Here is a 17,343-nt window from a genome sequence, read left to right as displayed (position 1 = left end):
GAATGTTGAGTCATTTGTATGCATTAAAAACAGTTGATCAGCTATAAAGTTCTTAAATCTTTTGATCCCAGTTTACCCTGCTGTATTACTGTGGATGTGAGTAATCATGGTTTGGGAGTAGTGCTCACACCAATTAATGGATATGTGAAACATACAACTTAGTATGCCTCTAGGATGCTGAGAAATCCAGAATTTCATTTTCTCATTATTGAGAAGGAGTCATTGGCCTGTTGGATGGCCATTCAGAAATGTAGGCCATATCAGTGGGGCACAAGATTTACTGCTAAAATGGATCACAAATCTTTTGTTACTATTTTGAGTAGTGACAAAATCAAAGGTCATACTCCCTGCATTGCTAGGTTGTCAACAAAATTACTACAATATCAGTTTCAACTAGTCCATATTGAAGGAGCAAAGAATGCAATAGCTGATTTCCTATCCAGGTCTCCGTCAGAAGGGAAGTGTGTGGATGATGTGGAGGATCCAGGTGATGACAGTTGGTTTATTGCAGCACTTGATTTGGAAAACGTGTGTGATCTCGGAGTCAAAATGGAGGCTAGAAATCCTCACTGATGACAATATTAGTCTAATTATTCAGTATGTAACTAAAGGGTGGCCTTCAGAAAAATCTGTTGACCATTTATGCCCACCAAACATACTGATCAAGGTTGTGCATGGGGGTGCTTAGGATGGATGTTTACCAAAAGGTGCCTTAGACAAACTTTTTGGGGGACTTTTATAGACAAATAAGTTGACCTTTTTGTTGGTCAGTGGGTCATTTATGCCACTTTGAGAAGAGTTTGGTAGTGAGAAAACCTCCTCTGCAGCCTGAAGAATGTCCAGAAACTCTGGTGTCAGACACTGGTATGCAATTTGTCATTAAAGAACTTAATAAATGTCTAGGTTCTGCAGACTTCAAACACTTGAAAACATTGTTATATCTTCCCAACTGAAATGGTTAAGTTCAATGCCTGAATCCGGTACACACTGTTACGATCATCAAAAATGTTCTTCTGCTTGCTCTTAGTCTCAGCTACCGGAAGAGTGTCAAGGTGAAGCAGAAGGTAGCTGAGGCTAAGAGCAGGCAGAAGAAAATGTTTGATGATTGTAACAGTGTGTTTGAGGTCAAATGTGAAGTAGGAAATGTAATTTGCATCAAGAAGGAATTGAATGCTAATAGAGGTGGAAAAAATGTTATGGCCCAGTTGTCATTGACAAGGTTTGCAGCAGTGCTGTTACACTACATAGATGCAATTGCTGGAATGAGGGGAGAGTGGTGAAATATAAAATTGGTACAGACCAGAGTGGCCCCATGTCATATGAGACAGGTATGTTGGAGGTGAGTGGTTCTAGTGTTCCGGGTCTACAGGATGAATTGAACAGGGATGTCTATAGAAGCAAACTCACTAGACGTTTGCCACTCAAGCTTAGATAGGTGATGTTCACATTTTAGTGCATTGGTATTTTCTACATGATCTATTTTGGGGAAGTTTGCAAAAGCAAATGTATCTTGTGCTTGCCTCTCAAGCTTAGATGAGTTATGATTTTGTTTTTTTTCCAATTAATTTTTTGCTCTTTGTAATAGGACCACTTGTATAATAGGTAATTTGCTTTATCTGGGTAAGCACATTTTAAAACACTTAGGGCCAGATTCATAGTTTTTGAAGCAATACTGAGAAAACGCAGATTTGCGGCAAAAAGTATAGGCCCAGCTTGTGCCATTCCACAGCACCAGCCAGGCACCTTATTAAAGGAATAGAGCAAGCAGGTGCTAAACTTGGGCTAGTGTCTTAAAAAAGGACGCTTGCCAGGTGGGGGTGGCAGTAGGGAAGGAGAGACTGTGCTTTAAAAAATTACGCTAGCCTGGTTAGAGGCAAAAGAAGTGCCTCTAACTAGACTAGCACCATTTCCTAGCGCACAACCACCAAAAACATGACTCCTGTCTTAAAAAAGACAGGAGTCATGCCCACCACCTCAATGGCCAGCACAGGGGACAATTGTCCCCTGGGCATGGCCATTGCACCCGGTGCCATGCAGGGTGCCCCAAGGTAGGACCCCCGATGGCACTTTAAAAAAAATTAAAAGCACACTAACCTATACTTACCTATTCACCTGGGATGGGGTCCCCCATCCTCTGGTGTCCCTCTGGTGTGGGTGGGTGTGTTCCCGGGGCTTTTGGAGGGCACCTGTAGACCCATTCAATGATTTTTACCATGGCCTGACCCAGGCGTTAAATAATGGTGCAAAGCAAGCTTTGTACCATTATTCAGCCCCTTCTTTTTATCACAGGCAGATAAATATGGGGCTACAGGGATAGCACCATATTTTAGATGGGAACGCCGACATTCCAGCTCATTGACAAAGGTCAGTGTACGCATCCAAAAAATGATGCAAACTCCAATATTTTGATGCTAGACGTGTCTAACGTCAAAATATAAATATGGAGTTAGGTTTGCGCCAAATTTGGGTAAAGGAAATTACGTAAATTTAGAGCGATTGCAGTATAAATATGGGCCTTAATATTTTCAAGTTGATACGTTTCTTGTTAAAATGTTTATAAGTAGGTTAACAGTATTTGTTTTGGCTCCATATTACTGTATTCTTTTGTTCAGGGTTGTTTTGGGTGTTATTTTGTTAAAGGGAGATGTAATGTAGTATTCCAATGTGGAAAGGTTTTTGGGCATTCAATGGATGTCATTAAGTCATGGGAAGACTGTTGATGTTTGATTAGTTTCAGTTGAGTAATGTTGAAGTCATATGACAACTCTGGTGCTGTGGCAGATTCCAATGAATAAAATACATTTTTGATTCAGCTTACCTGTCTGTTCTTGCTTTGACTGTGGATGTCAGAGACTAGCCATCTTCAAGACTTTTTATCTCATCAAGATGTTGCAAAAAACTCAAGTTTAGCCCTTTCTCTTGATTGTGAGTCATCCAGGGCAGCTCTTGTACAAATAGAGGAAAGTGATACACACGTTGAACCTGACTATTCCAATACCTTCTGGAAAAACCTTTTTGAACAACACCACAGAGATCTTTTTCAATCCAGATTTAGACAAGGTTGCAGCACCGAAACTGACTTTTTAGAAATTGTGGATGATTTCCACCACTTCCTTGACTTTGGTAAACCCTGCCTTCTGGTGCTTCTGGACTTTCTGCTGCCTTTGGTACAGTTAGCCATTCCACTCTGATTAGCATACTGAAGACATGAAGGGGCAGTGAATGGACATAAAATAAATAAATAAATAAATAAATATGTGCTCTTGGATCTTATCCGTTTGTACCTCTAGCAGTTCCTAGGATTCTTAGATTAGTACAGCATTCTGATAAACCTCCCCAAAATTATACCAAACATGGCTTTCCTCCTTTTTGAGTCAGAATCAGGGAGGTGGGAGAGCTGTGGATCCTTTACTATTGCTCTGTGTTTCTTGACTAGGATGAGGTGTGTAGCAGGAGAGTCCCATCTTTATGATGTTGATTCATTTTCTGCAAACTGTCAGAAATGTCAAACTGTCATGATCCTCCTTTCCAGGCAGAAGATCAGACTATGTTTCAGACTTTTTTTTTGCATATTAGAATTGACAAAATCTTTCCAAATCTCACTGAGCCTTGTTAATTGATCCACATCGTCCAGAGAGCACCAAAAAGTGCATTGTTATCACTTACAGTGTCTATGCTGGCTTGGTTTGGGAGCACACTGTTACTTAGATCTTTGTTGCATGACCTCTTTAAGGATAGGAGTTGGCTAGTGCTACATCTTTGGATGCAACCTGCTGTGACTTTGCTAAAGCACGTTGCCTTTCATCACCCCTATGAGTCTGCATTATGATGGATTGCCTGGAGAGCTCACCAACACTGGACACCATCACATGTCAGTAAGCTTTTCTGTCAAACATGTCCTTGATTCCTCCATCCACCAGCCCCTTGCCTACTTGTCTTTGCGAGAGAAGAAGCATACAGTTGGTGCTTTGTGGCTGCTTCAGAGCTTTTGTAGTCATCTTATATCTTTTCTGCCATTATCAAAAGCTCAGTCTTTAAACATATCTGCTAAAATGTATACAACTAGAGATGCACCCTAAAGGGTAGCGCAGTACAGACAGCAAACAACAGGAAAGAGTTAATGCTTCAAACATGAACATAATCTGAAATTTTGACGCTACAAAATCTAGTCCTGAGGAGTGCCCTTTGCAGATAAATGATTTAGGGCCAGATGTAGCAAGAAGGCAAATTGCAAGTTGCAATTTGCGAGTCCTTCCGACTCGCAAATTGCAACTCGCAATTTGCTATGCAGAACGGTGTCTCAGACACCGTCTGCGAGTCGCTATGGGGTCGCAAAGACTCACCTCATTAATATTAATGAGGTGGGTCGCAATTTGCGACCCCATAGCGATTCAGGGCACTCACGGGGATGGAGGCCTGCTGTAGTCAGCAGACCTCCATGTCTGTGACTGCTTTTAAATAAAGCAGTTTTTTTTTTCAAAGTGCAGCCCGTTTTCCTTAAGTTTCTGTATTTTTCAGGGCAGGTAGTGGTCCATTGGACCACTGCCTGCTCTGAAAATTTATTTTTTATGCCAGACACAAAGGGGAAGGGGTCCCATGGGGACCCCTTACCGTTTGCGACTGGGTTACCATCTACTTCAAGTGGATGGTAACTGCGAGTCCATTTGAGACTGCATTCTCGGTCGCAAATGGAATTACATCGCATTGCGACTCGCAAATAGGAAGGGAACACCCCTTCCTATTTGCGACTAGGAAATGCATTTTGCGAGTCGTTTCCGAATCGCAAAAAGCATTTCAACATAGCAAAGTGGCTTTAGCGACTCGCAAACGGCGTTTTTCGCCGTTTGCGAGTCGCTAAACCTTTGCTACATCTGGCCCTTATTGTTTACAGAAATCCTGGTAGAAGAGCAATTAGATAAAGGGGATATTGAGATATAGTAGAGTTTCTCAACTAACTGACCTCTTTCCTTCCTCGAGCCTGTTGAAGAGAGGCTGATCAATTACAAAAAGCAAAATGCAATACATATATGAAAGTGAAGAAAATAAATGTTTGGAAGTGAGATCAGCCATCCTAGTTAGTTAGGAAAAATTTCTTGACAAACATGGCTGATTTATGAATGCCTACTTGAAATGTGAGTGGATTAAATCAAGGTTTCAAAAGGAAAGACAGCACAAGCAGCAGATGCTGACTTCCAGCCTCTCCTTATGTGTCCAGCCTGCTGCAAAAGAGGAAGGACCCCCTGTCTGCCTATGCAACTATCTTCATGTTCAGATCATCACACACCCGACCTCAAATCTGGACCTAACCCACCCCTAGGAGGAGGAGCGAGCCTGGAAATGTCTGCACAGGCTTCTGCTCAGTTCCATTATAGGATGCACCCACTGTGGTGAAGCACTCTTACTCATGCAGTAGATGCATGAGATGTAGGAGGAGGAGCCTGCCGCTAGCCGCTGGCTACCAGCTACTGCTACCGCCACTGCTACCGCTGTAACCAGGATACAGAGTGGGCCACGCTGAGAGACTGTGGGCTGTGTTAGGCACTGTAGGTGGCAGCAGCCTACAGCCGCTAGTTACCACTACCACTGCGATCAGGACCACTCAATAAGGATAGTGGCTCACGGCTCCTGAGAGGCCGTGGGCCATGGAAGGCGTTATAGGCAGCAAGAAGTCCACAGAGAGTACATAGACTGCTGTGGTGACAATGGACTGCAGACTGACTGTGGAGAGCGCGGGCAGCGCAGCAACTTGGGTGGAGCTAGTATGGGTGTTGGTGATCCTCTAGGAGCCCGTGGTGCTTCTGGGCGGTGAGAGGTGTGAAGGTCACACAAGGAGAACACACTGGTGTTGTGTTGTGATAGTGAGGTTTGTTCTACTATCACAAGCTGCACCAGCCTTGGTCAGGCAGCCGCTTTTCTACACCTGGGTTGCTCAGCCTTTGTTCAGTCTTTGCTCCATGAGTAAAAGGGATGAGTATAGCAGCATAAGTCAGCTGCCACACCAGAGTGCCCCAGGACGGAGCTCAGTTAGAATTGAGTGCAGCTTGCAGAGGGCCCGGTGTGCCCCACTCATAGCCCACCAGCACCAAGATCAGCACCAACCACCTTCTCTGCCGCACTAACCGCATTAAATAATTACTAACCAACCAGGGCAGCTGGCGCTGTCACATTTAACTTCTGCCCACTTGCCCACTCCTTTGGGCCATTCTCCACAGCTGAAGATCTCGTTGTAAATGCAATGGAATGGAACACATCTTAAAACAGCCCAAGAGTCCCAGAGGCAAATAGAGTCAATCCTGCCTGCAGTGGTCTACAGCAGGTGCTTGTAGGCACAGACTTATAGGCTGCAGCAGATAGAGGTGAATAGCAAAGCAGAACCCCTACAATAGCAGCAGACCACAACACTCTACACCACCTAAGCTACTAAACAGTTGCTAACAAACACTAGGCCTGGATTTGGCCTCGGACATTAAGGTGTGCATTGTCAAATAATCCTTTAAGCCTTCTAACTCCTAAATTGCATGCTCATGCCCCTCCGCTCCCTAGTTATTCCAGGGGGGCAACCAGGAAGGAGAGGCGCCACAGGGAAATGCTGAGTGGGTCAAAGAAGATAGTATATGATCAACATTATGAACTGTGCTCATGCTCAAGGCTGCATGTTTGTGCCCCTCAATCTATTACCCCAGTGCAAGCAGTAGGTCTGGAGGTGTGTCAGCTAACCAACCAGGACTAGGCACATAGGCCCTCATTCTGACCTTGGCGGGCGGCGGAGGCCGCCCGCCAAAGTCCCGCCGTCAGGTTACCGTTCCGCGGTCGAAAGACCGCGGCGGTAATTCTGACTTTCCCGCTGGGCTGGCGGGCGGTCGCCTTCAGACCGCCCGCCAGCCCAGCGGGAAAGAGGCTTCCACGATGAAGCCGGCTCGGAATCGAGCCGGCGGAGTGGAAGCTGTGCGACGGGTGCAGTTGCACCCGTCGCGTATTTCACTGTCTGCGCAGCAGACAGTGAAATACATGTAGGGGCCCTCTTACGGGGGCCCCTGCAATGCCCATGCCAGTGGCATGGGCACTGCAGGGGCCCCCAGGGGCCCCGCGACCCCCCCTACCGCCATCCGGATCCCGGCGGTCGGACCGCCGGGATCTGGATGGCGGTAGGGGGGGTCGGAATCCCCGCGGCGGTGCAGCAAGCTGCGCCGCCGTGGAGGATTCAATGGGGCGGCGGTACACTGGCGGGAGCCCGCCAGTGGTGCCGGTCCGACCGCGGCTTTACCGCCGCGGTCGGAATCCCCATTGGAGCACCGCCGGCCTGTCGGCGGTGCTCCCGCGGTCCTCCGCCCTGGCGGTCTTTGACCGCCAGGGTCAGAATGAGGGCCATAGAGTGCATAGAGATACTGAACTGACAGGAATTAACTTGAAACAACTTGCATAGAACCCGGCCCCTCTAAAGCATTTCCTGGCAAGGAATGACTAAAAGGAAATATAAAATAGGCCACCAAGAGCAGGGAGATAGCTCGACCCCACAACCTAGGCATGAGTGAGTAAGCGCCCCATTGCCTTTGGTAGTTGGAGTGTTTGATGGCTATAGGGAGACAACTCAGAGAGGAGATCGTTTAGTTGCTCAGGACTGCCCTAAAGCAAAGAACTCTATAATATGATTCCTTTGCAAAACCACAGCAGTGGGACCAGAGTGTGTCCAAGAAGGGTCACAAGAAGTGGGAAGCCCAAACAATCAAATAGAAACCCTGGTGCCATGCACATAGAATGCCATTGTATCAGTAGTGGCACTTCCTGGGGTCCTGAAAGTGCAGAGAGATCCTTTTCATGCAGCGCCACAGCAACCGATCAAAATCCTAACATCAGTAGCAAGACTATGGCTCAAGTATGGTCTGCAACTCCAGTATTTAGGAACGGTGATGACAGCATAACTAAATACAAAGTCACCCAGCAACCAAATTTACTTGTAGCTTGCTCACCTATACTAGGGTTTGAAAATAGAATAGGGCAGATGATGACTACTGCCCAAGTCGTTTGTACATTTGAGTGGACCCCAGAACAAGGGCATTTGGCGATGGAAAGAAACCACTTGGAGCAATTAAATGACCCCGCACTAGAAACAAAAACTCTGCCCACCAACTTGAGAAGGGCGAGTCTCACAGACCAGGAACTTGGGGTGCTGTAAGAGCATTTCCTCACAACATAGAAGCACAGATCGAATTAACACTCAGTCATACCTCAATAGCGAGGGGGCCTCAAGTGGAAAGGGAGTCACTCTAACACATAGGAGTATGCCAGAAATGCAAGAGCTGGTGGCAATTAGAGCCTCGCAGGACACCATGGCAAGGGCTCTCCTTTGGCAATCAAATAAGACAGTTGCAACTCGACCTGATTCATTCTATGGCTATGCATCTACTCAACATCAGATCAAAGGTAACACTTTTGGAGGGTCACTTTACGGCATCAAAGAAGGGAATCCATTGTCCATTCTCTCCAATAATTGACAAGATAAGTTCCTTCTCTGTGCAGAGCTCCCAGTAGTTTGATGGGGGCTCGACAGGCCTTGCTGCCCACCAGATAAGCCACATCTGAAACAGCAGGACAGGACCCTCTGGAATTAATTTTCATCCCTCCCTAATCTCCAAAAGGTCTTATAAACACCATAAATGGGGGAAGTTATTACAACTCTTTAGTCATGTCCCCGCACTCGGGCATATCACCGCTGAGGACATATACTGGGTCAGGTTTGATCCACCCTTCCTAAATACAGCAGGAGAAGTCGTAAAAACAATCTGGAAAATGGCAGCTCAGAGAGCCGCACTATGGGCTGAAAGAGAGTCTTTTGCAGAAAGGTACATTGGCCTATATATCCCCCTGCCTGTCAAATATCTGTTTGTTTTATCAAACACTGGCCCCAGGGAAATGTCAAAAAACATCTTAACGGGCTCAAGTGGGGGGAAGAATGGCTGGACCTTCATACCAGAGTCCTTGTGGACCTTAACTATTGTTTGTACCTACAATCGAAGAGAGGTGCTTCTGGACGTGCATTCAGTTTCACATTGCCTGCGGAGTGAGCAGGAGTCTTATGGACTGGATGAACTGAGGCATAGGTCCTAGTACCAAGGGGGGCCTAGCACATTACTCCCCACAATCAACTAAATCCTTATCCATTTTGTCGTGGAACGTAGCAGGCCTCAGGAGCATTGCTAGGTCCAGGGAAGCATTGTCCTACCTAAACTCAAATGACATTATCTACATGCAGGAAACCTGGGAACTTTCTCTATCTCATTTTTCAGGCTTTTTTTAGATCTTCCTGCCAGTAACTCAACCAAGTATTTTTGGCCAACCCTCTGATGGTTTATCCATTATCATTAAGCACCCAGCTAAGCTGGTGGCAATTACATTTCTAGTTAATAGCAAAATGGCCCAAGTAGTCTTCATCAGTGGCCTGAACATTGATACACCGAGGGGGCTTAGCACATTACTCCCCACAATCATCTAAATCCTTGTCCATTTTGACGTGGAAAGTAGCAGGCCTCAGAAGCATTGCTTGGTCCAGGGAAGCATGGTCCTACCTAAACTCAAATTACATCATCTGCGTGCACCAAACCTAGGAACTTGCTTTCTCTCATTTTTCAGGCTTTTGTGAGATCTTCCTGCCAGTAACTCAACCAAGTATTTTCGGCCATGCCTCTGAGGGTTTATCCATTATCATTAAGCACTCAGCTAAGCTGGGGGCAATTGAACTTCCAGTTAATAGCAAAATGGCCCAAGTAGTCTCCATCAGTGGCCTGAACATTGATAGACTTAATACTGGTCAACTGTTTATTAAACACTATAAAAAAACTAAAGCCAGTGATAATCCATGGACTTCTGGATAACTTGGAATCTGTCATCTTTGATCACCCCGGACATGAATTAGTTATTTTGGGAGACATCAATGTTAGTTGGGTAGGTGGCCATCAGATGACACTCCCAAAGACAGAGGGCCTCATTTAATGCAGAATTTCTTGGCATCCTTTAAAACATCATTGTCTTGCAGGAGTTATTGATAAAACAGAAGGTCTGTGCATTTCCTCCTTCTTTTAAAGAAGGCTTAACCATTGACTATGTGTTTTTGTCAGAATGATTGACCCTGTGGCTCACCCACTTTTAAGTAACTGAAAGGGCGGAGAGTGATCATAATCCGTTAAAATGCATAACAGACCTTTATGTTCAACCCCCAGAAAAGATCACTTTGGTAGGGCCATCAAAGGGTACAGAGATAGTCTATCTAGTAAGAAGAATTAAATGGAGAGCAGACTATTCATCTTGTAAGAATTCTAGGTTAAATACCCAGCTCCTGGAAACCCACCCGAATTTTGAATGGTGGGCGAAGTCAGTGGATGACCTTATATCTCTAGTACAAGGGAAACCTCCTATTGTTCACCCAACCAGCTCTGCCTTGTTGAGAAGTACGGTGCCACAACTAGACAAAGCGGTTGTCAGGGCAAGACAGGCACTTTGTAGAGCTCAGCGCATGCACAAACAGAAGTCCACAAATGGCACAGCTGTTCAGACCATAAATAATAGAAGAACCCTCAAGAAAAAAATATGGGAGAGCAAGGTGGCAAAAGACCAAAAAGAATGGGAAACGTTATTTCAACTACTAAAAGACTCAAATCATGCACATAAACAAGTTAAAGATTGGTAATGTCCTAAAGGAGGATGGCGTTTCCGAGGCTGCATGGTTCACTCAACTCACAAACTTGTACACTGCTAACGAGTCGGTTTTTGGCACGACCGGCAACAGAACTGAGATGATCCTGAACTCATCTCCTCCCTAATATGAAGCACTCTCCTCGGAGGTAGAAGAAGGCCCAGAGAACAAAGTAGTTCTGGGGTTAGAGAAGTCATTTGCTCTTGAAGACATAAAATGTGCAGATCTAGATCTCATCTCCACCAGAAAGATAGGAAACATTATTATGTGTATGAGGAAGGACAGTGCCACAGGTCCCAATGGTCTGCCAGCTTCCTTGTTCAAGTATTCCCCGGTAGGCTGGGCCTAGAGACACATTGCCCAGAGAGCACCAAAATGGTGCGTTGTTATCAAAAACAGTGTCTATGTTAGCTTGGTTTGGGAGCACACTGTCACTTAGATCTTTGTTGTAGACCTTCTTCAGGATGAGAATTGGCTACTGCTACATCTTTGGATGCAACCCGCTGTGACTTTGTTAAAGCATGCTACCTTTCATCACCCCTGTGAGTTCGTCATATGATGGATTGCCAGGAGAGCTCAGCAACACTGGACCCAATCCCATGTCAGTGAGCCGTGCTGCCAAACATGTCCATGACTCCCCCTTCTACCAGCCCCTTGCCTACTTGTCTTTGCCATAGAAGAAGCATACAGTTGGTACACTGTGGCTGCTTGAGAGCTTTTGGAGTCATCATATATCTATTCTGCCATTATCAAAAGCTCAGTCTTTAAACATATCTCCTAAAGTGTATACAACTAGAGGCACACCCTAAGAAGTAGCACAGTTCAGACAGCATACAACATGGAAGAGGCAATGCTTCAAACGTGAACATAATCTGAAATGTTTGAAGCTACAAAACCTAGTCCTTAGGTGGGCCAAGAGTCTGTCCCTGCTCTTCAATAGTGAGTGTCAGTATGCTGCAGTCACAGAATCTTGGACAGGGTCCATAGTCTGTCCAATTTACAAAAAGGGGGTTCGCAAAGTTGCCTCAAACTATAGTTTATTAGTTTTCTTGTATGTGGATGCTAAAATTTATGCCCACATATTGTTGAACCAAGTGGAGGCTTGGGTCCAGGAGCACCAAACCCTGCAGTTCTTTCAATTTGGCTTCAGACCTGGAGCCTCGACAGTGGATTACATTGTGGCACTATTATATTTGCAGCAGCAAGCGGCTAAAAACACTCATCTGCCATTATTCTGCTGCTTTGTGATTTTAGTGCGGCTTTCAATAGGGTTGGTTGTGCAATGCTATGGAGGAAGCTGGTGGCATGTGGCACCCTCACACAGCACTTTCTGACAATAGTTCTTATACATAGACACATGGGTTTGAGTAACACATGGCCCTGGCACAATGACTCGGAAAATAGAAACCAATGAAGGCCTAAAGCTGGGCTGCGTCCTGGCCCCACTGCTGTTCAACTTGTACACAGCAGACTTAGGTAAAAGTTTGCAGGCTAGTAGACTGATCCTGCCAAAGACTGGTTAAAAAAAAGCTTCAAATTATTCAATATGCTGATGACATTGTGATAATGGACTGTACAAGAACCATTTTGCAGAGGGCACTAAATGCTCTGATCACATTTAACATTGTCATTCAGCTTCAAGTAAACCAGGAAAAAACAAAGGTTCTCATATTCGGAATTTATAAAAACAAAAGGATCATAACCTGGCAACTCAGACCATTGGAGCAGCCAGGAAGTATAGCTACCTTGGTGTGTGGGTCAGTGAAAATAATCTGGCAGGGAAACAGAAATGCAAATCAGAAACAAATTTGCCACAGTTACATACAGGATCGTCCAAATAAATAACAATCTAAGAAGTGCATCGATAGACCCAACACTGATGGTAACAAAGGCGACTCTACTTCTGGCCCTGCAGTATGGCAACCTGGCATATACTGGATCTCTAGAAGCCACTGCAGAACAAACACACTGTAGGGCGCACAAAAAAATCTTAAAGCAACCAAAACATGTCTGACACTCCAGGCTGAGATTGAGTTGGGCCTTGTGTTGCAGAAGTTAGATTGCCAAGCATCCATCTTGAAATACAACATCAGGCTCAGGAAGGCAAACAGGCAGTTGTTAAAATACCATTTGAGATTCATTTTTGAAACATGAAACTCTCAAAATAGGACACTCCATTCAAAGGGCAGAAGATCAAATTAAATCTCAAGGGAACAAGACTTATTGATTGTCATATCCCAATCAGCAGTCCCAGTTTTATATGACTCCTACCTAGTCGGAACCCCAAAGCCATAATTTTTAGAGACAATAAATGTCGATATCCGATGGCAGATCTTTTACATGTCCACATTAGTCCTGCCAATTATGGATTTTAATCCTTCTTGGCCATTACATAGAGACAAAAGAACCTCTAGATTTTGTTCTTACTACTATGAAACCTGGTTACACCTCTTTTGTTGCTGCCCCTCTTAAGTCTCTCATATGAGAGAGTTAACTAAACCAGTAGCATTGTCCTTGGGGGTGCGCCTTGTTTGGAGGCATCTAACATTTGCTTCTCACACTTGGCAGTCTGGGCCTTGGCTGGATGTGCAAAATATGTTACAGCATTAAGGTGGCTGTTCTCCCAGTCAGTGGGTGTGGCCAGTATGGAGCACAGGGATTATAAATATGTTAAGAACTGTTTGAGAAAACTGAGTTACAGATAGATTTGCAATTGTATGTTTCATTTGCACAGGTACTTTTTCTGTATAGAGGGATGACTGTAGATAAAAGAGAAGGTTGAGCAGCTTAACTCATCAAGTTGTAGTAATGGTGACAACAGTGTAGGCACTTGCACAAGTGGCATAGCATGAGCTCACATATAAAGTATTATAGCGCCTTCCTAGGCAAACACAGCTTGACTGTCAACAGCAACTGGGCAAGTTGGGAAAATTGATGTTTTACCAACATAACGGTATTTGATGTGTCTGTATTTTAGTTAAAGATAATGATTTATCAGTAATTTTTTATTGTAATGGTTTTAATTAACTTAACAATAAAGCTCGCAATGACAATACAGCTCTGAGGAAATGAAGTCGCAGAATGACACAGTTAAATGTTGAAAAATTTCACTGCCTCAGTTCTGTGTGACTTTTTGCCTGGGAACACCTACCCTGCATACATTATACCTGGCACAGGAACAATCTGAACCAGGGTTTTACAAAGTGATGCATTGGACCAAATGCGTCAGTTTGTAAATCTGGAGCAGTGCAGAGCATTGCTATCCCCACCCCTGAATGAGGCCCTAAGAGTGCTAATGTTGATTTAATTTGTTTATGGGTGCTGCATACATCCTCTAAAGATTAAACATGTTCTAGACAATTTGGTTTATTATATGCTGGCTTGTACAACAAAAAAAGTGTCCACACATTTTTTTATTTGCTTTTCCAGAACACACAAGATTGACATCAACATTCTGACCATCAGTGTCATCTACATTTAAGTAAATTAGTTTTATCAGCTCAGTTACATCACAACAGGCATTTATGAAAAGCACAGAGTGCAAAGAAAAAACACATCCCAGTAATGAAAGGCTTCCATCCTGCTTGCACTACTCCTCTACATTACCTCTGAAACAGAGAGCAAGTAGCGAGGGGGCCCGAAATGTCTTTCCACGGGACCATCTCGGCAATTCTTCTGCCTACAGTTCTAATTGTTCCTTACAGAATGCTAAGTCCAAGAGCCACTTTCATTTGGTGGGTTCACCAATTTACCCCAATGCAAAGCTACTCTGTTTTGCTAATAGTAAAGCCACAGCTACAAAGTGCCTATTGACCAGTTGGAGGTACTGGCCAGTTCCAGCAAGCACACTCCAGGGCTACTGACTACTGTTTCCAGTACCATGACAGTCAGGGCTTCTGTAATTGGAGTACAGAAGTGCTGGACAGATGCATATAGCCAGGACAAATGCAAGAAATCTGCATCTGGTGCTCCACATCACATACACCTTGCATCTCCCCTCAATGTACATCTGCACAGTCTAACAGGTGTGAGGTACATTTGGTGTAGATACTTGAAATTAATAATATTTTAATTACAGTTGGGAGTAAGTCTATTAAGTTGCGCACAGCAGAAGTCCCAGCCCACCTGTACCAGTGGGCGGTCCAGCACCTCATTCCATCTCTCCATCGTCGGGTCTTGAGATTCCAGTATATTCACCTGTGCCACAGACGGAACACCACTGATACTTGTTAATGCTCAGGCCTGAGTTGTGTTCTAAAGGAATATATTCACGGATGACTGGGGCTAGATGTGTTGCAGGGTCTCTAATGTGCAGCATCATATCATCTGCATATAAGGAGATACCCAGCGGGTGCAAGCAAAAGAACAGTGAAGAGTCAATATGATGCAGTTGAACTTCACATGCCAAGGGCTCCAGTGCAATGGCAAATAACAATGGTGAAAAGGGACACTCTCTTCCCATGCCCCTGAAGAGGTGTAACCTCTTGGATGTGTTACCATTGATATGCACCCGGGCCTTTTGGTTTTGTAAATAGTAAGCAAATCCACCTCTAGAATGCTGCAGGTATCCCCATACGAGCCAGAATCATGAACATGTAATCCCATTTTATTGAACCAAAATCTTGGCATGGTCCAGCAGAACTTTTGCTGCCTGAAGCGATGGATTCAATTGATGTAGTAGTGCAAACAGTGTGCACAAGTTGGGGGTAGAGTGAGAAGGTACATAGCAGGACTGGGCACTAGGTTGAGGAGCAATGGTTGCAGCCTGGTCACCAATATCCTAGCTAGTAACTTTGCATCAATGTTTATTAGTGACAATGATCTATACGATTCACAGATTTCCAGCGCCTTGTCTGGTTTCAGCAGCACAACAATGAGAGCTTCTCGCAGTGAGGGAGGCAGCAACTGTCTAGGGTTTGCTTCTTTATAGAGGGGGTGTAAATGGGGCAGCAGGACCTTGGCAAACTCCTTGTCAAATTGACCCATTACTTCATCCAGACTGGGAGCATTGCAATTAGGGAGTGAGTGTAAGGAATTCTTAATCTCCTCAAGTGTAATGTGTTGTGTCAGATATTCATGGCAGGGCAGGGGTAGACTTGATAATCTTGTTCTAGGGATCTCAACTTGTTTGCAGTGGTTTGCAGTTGGGTTGCAAACCGCATGCAGTACTCCAGCTTGCTTGCCTGAGGGAGTCAATGAACGATTTCCATATTGTTCCCATTTCTTCGACAGAAACTACATTTTTTTCAAATTACTTCACTATAGAGGCTCAAAGCCCATCAAGGAGCAGGAAGTCCAGCAGTGCTGTTGCCTGTAACTGTCACATATATTGGGGTGTGGTATGTGTAGGGATTGAATATATGAGTTTTGCGGGTGTTTGATCTGATAATGTCCTAGGGAGGTGAAGAACATACACTGTCCATTCGCTAACCACACGAGTAACTAGCTAATAGTTGCGGTGTGACCATGAGCCATGTACCGATGACACAAATGTGCCCTCGTTTTGAGTCGAGTGTTTGAGTCTCCATATAGCTACAATACCAAATTCTTCCATGGAGTCGCACATAATCTGGCCAGAGTGTTTACTGTGCCAGTATGACACAGCTGACAGGTCAAGTATGGGATCTAGGTCTTCATTGGGGTCCCACCACACAATGGTCATCTGAAAATTGTCATGATAAATCCTGGCCAAACCACATTACGACCAGATATATTGACCGGAGTGATAGGTGGTCCACATAACGCACCCGGTGATATGGCATAGTGGCCCTAGTCATCAACTACTGTGTGTTGCTGTGAAGGGTACCCTCTTTTCCATTCAAAAACATGTCCCCCCGAGAGAATAAGGAGTAGGAGGAAGCCAATATATCAGCCACCCAGCGGGACCCGATATCTGATGTGTGAGGTGGGTTTCTTGCAGAAATGCAATCGGTATATGATGCCTGTATAAATGGGAGTGTACTTGTCTACTCTTGCAGGGATTATTTAGCCTGCAGAAATTCCAAGATAGAAGGGCTATTTGGCCGGAGGTGCTTTTATCTGATTAACCTGCAGGGTTACAGTGTACCATAGGTCAGAGTTGAGTATGTTTGATGTACAGTAACAAGAGAATGACAATGAACACTTGTGTAGTCACCAAAACAACATCAAACATCCCTCCCCCCACCTACTTCAGCATCCCAACCATGCTAAAGACAGTCCCACAGTCTAAGGACAGAAACATCATAAAATAGAACTGAAGAGTAAACATCAATTCAGTTAACCAGTGGCCTAGTAAGGCACTTAGAATCAAAAGTTTGGCAAGCCTAGGCTCGGTCCGCCTTCCCCAGGGCTATAGGCGAACCACCTCCGCCTCTTTCTGTGATGTTTGTCACCTGGTCTAGATCTGCAGTTCAGGATTCACGACTGGAGATATCTTTACGTCTGCCCAACAGCTAGGTAAGTGCTTAGCAGGTTGACCAGTGCCCCAACCAGTGATCTTAGACAGTCCCTAGATCATGTAGAGGAGATTGCTGTCCGCTGTGCTCACTGAATGTGCATAAGTTGTGAGTGTGGTAACATGTAGCCTCAGCCTAGAGAGATGCAGTGGAATTTTTACAGGAATGGCTTTTAGCACATGATATTCCAGTACATGCTTCAAAGCCCATGTGTCCGTG

This window comes from Pleurodeles waltl, chromosome 5 (genome assembly GCF_031143425.1).
Source record: "Pleurodeles waltl isolate 20211129_DDA chromosome 5, aPleWal1.hap1.20221129, whole genome shotgun sequence".
NCBI classification, from domain to species: Eukaryota; Metazoa; Chordata; class Amphibia; order Caudata; family Salamandridae; genus Pleurodeles; species Pleurodeles waltl.
This window is presented reverse-complemented; position numbering follows the sequence as displayed.